Source organism: Loxodonta africana, chromosome 9 (assembly GCF_030014295.1).
Source record: "Loxodonta africana isolate mLoxAfr1 chromosome 9, mLoxAfr1.hap2, whole genome shotgun sequence".
Classification (NCBI taxonomy): domain Eukaryota; kingdom Metazoa; phylum Chordata; class Mammalia; order Proboscidea; family Elephantidae; genus Loxodonta; species Loxodonta africana.
In genome coordinates, this window is record NC_087350.1 from 20816745 (window position 1) to 20819285 (window position 2541).

The following is a 2541-nucleotide window of genomic DNA, read 5'->3' on the forward strand; positions in this document are numbered from 1 at the left end:
AGGGCAGGAACTTGAACTCGGGGCAAAGGTTGAAGTCAGACTTTGAGGAGTCTCAAATGCCAGGCCTCTGTGGGTTAGTGGGTGAGACAGAAAGAATGCAAAGAGGATTGAGATCCATCCTCAGACTCACAGTTTAGCTGGGGAAAAAGTGAGGAAGACTAACATAACAGTGGTGTGTGCGATGGAAGGATTGGAACAGGGAAAGGAGGGCCAGGCATGGGCTGGTAAGAGCTTGGATAAGGGGCTCTCAAAGCGTGGTCCCATGACCAGCAGCTTCAGCATCACCTGGGAGTTAGTTAGAAATGCAAATTCTCAGACCGCACCTCAGACCCACTGAATCAGAAACTCTGGGATGAGGTCCAGCAATCTGTGTTTTAATAGGTCCTCCAGTGATGCTGGCACCTGCTAAAGCTTCAGAACCACTGCCTTAGACTCTAATGATGGCTGTGGGAATGGAAAGGAAGGGGCAAATAATCTGAGAAGCTGGAGTATATGAAGAAAAATGTGGCATCAGGACTGGAGAAAGACTCATTAACAACCTGTGATATGCAGATGACACAACCTTGCTTGTTGGAAGTAAAAAGGATTTGAAGCCTTACTGATGAAGATCTAAGACTACAGCCTTCAGTATGGATTATACCTCAACATTAAAAAAAACAAAAATCCTCACAACTGGACCAATAAGCAATGTCAAAACAGAGAAAATATTGAGGTTGTCAAGGATTTCATTTTACTTGGATCCACAATCAATGCCCATGGAAGCAGCAGTCAAAAAATCAAAAGACGCACTGCATTGAGCAAATGTGCTGCAAAAGACCTCTTTAAAGCGTTGAAAAGCAAAGATGTCAGTTTGACGACCTAAGTGAGCCTGACCCAAGCCATGGTATTTTCAGTCACCACACGTGCATTTGAAAGCTGGACAATGAATAAGGAAGACTGAAGAATTGATACATTTGAATTGTGGTGTTGGCGAGGAATGTTGAATATACCACGGACTGCCAGAAGAACTAACAAATCTTTCTTGGAAGAAGTACAGCCAGAATGCTTCTTAGAAGTAAGGATGCTGAGACTTCATCTCACGTACTTTGGACATATTATCAGGAGGGACTAGTCCCTGAAGAAGGACTTCATGGCTGATAAATTAGAGGACCAGCCAAAAAAAAGGGGAAGACCCTCAATGAGATGGATTGACACAGTGGCTGCAACAATGGGCTCAAACATAACAATGATTGTGAGGATGGCACAAGACCCGGCAGTGTTTTGCTCTGTTATACATAGTTTCACTATGAGTGGAACCTGACTCTACGACACCTAATAACAACATCTTTGTATACAATAACACGTTTGGCAAAGTTTAGAATTGTGGGAAAACAAGGCATATGACATCCCCAAAGGTGCTTTTATCACAGCTTAGAGAACGCTAGAGGTGGAGGAGGATGAAGTGAGATTAGTCAAAGCATCAACTCAGACAGTGAGCAGAGCTTCTAGGATCACTGAAGAGGCAAATTTTAAAATTAAAATAGGGGATGTAAGAAATAACCGTGTTCTCTCTTACTCTAGCTCCCGGCAGCCACTAATCTACTTTCTGGCTCTATGGATTTACCTTTTCTGGGCATTTCGTATAAATGGAATCATACACTATATGATCTTTTGTGAATGGTCTTTTTCACTTAACACAGTGCCTCCAAGGTTCACCCACATTGTAACACGTATTAGTTAACTTATTCCTTTTTATTGCCAAAAAATACCCCATTATATAGATATACCACATTTTGTTTATCCACTCATCTATTGATGGACATTTGGATTGTTTCCACTCTTTGGTTGCTAAGAATAATGATGCTATGAACATTTGTGTACAAGATTTTGTGTGGGCAAATGCTTTTAATTCACTGGGTGCCCTGGTGGTGTAGTGGTTAAGAGCTATGGCTGCTAACCAAGTGGTTGACAGTTTGAATCCACCAGCCGCTTCTTGAAAACCCTATGGAGCAGTTCTATCCTGTCCTATAGGGTTGCTATGAGTCGGAATCGACTCGACACCAATGGGTTTGGTTTACGGGTTAGAATTGCTGAGTCATATGTAAACTTCAACTTTTTGAGGAACCGCCATATTGTTTTTCAACGTGGTTGCACCATTTTACATTCCCCACCAGCAATGTATGAGGGTTCCAATTTCTCCATAACCTGGCCAACACTTGCTATTTTCCATCTTTTTGATTATAGCCATCCTAGTGGGTATGAAGTGGTATCTACTTGTGATTTTGATTTGCATTTCCCTAATAACTCGTCTTCTTTGGAGATGTATCTATCCAAATCCTTTGTCCATTTTTTACTTATTCATTTAATTTTTTGATCTTTTTACTGTTGAGTTGTAGGAGTTCTTTAAATATTCTAGATATAAATCCCTTATTAGGTATATGATTTGCAAATATGTTCTCCCACTCTGTGAATTGCCTTTTCACTTTCTTTTTTTAACGTTATTTTTAAAATTTTCTAATTTTGTTGTTGAAATATACATAGCAAAACATACACCAATTCAAT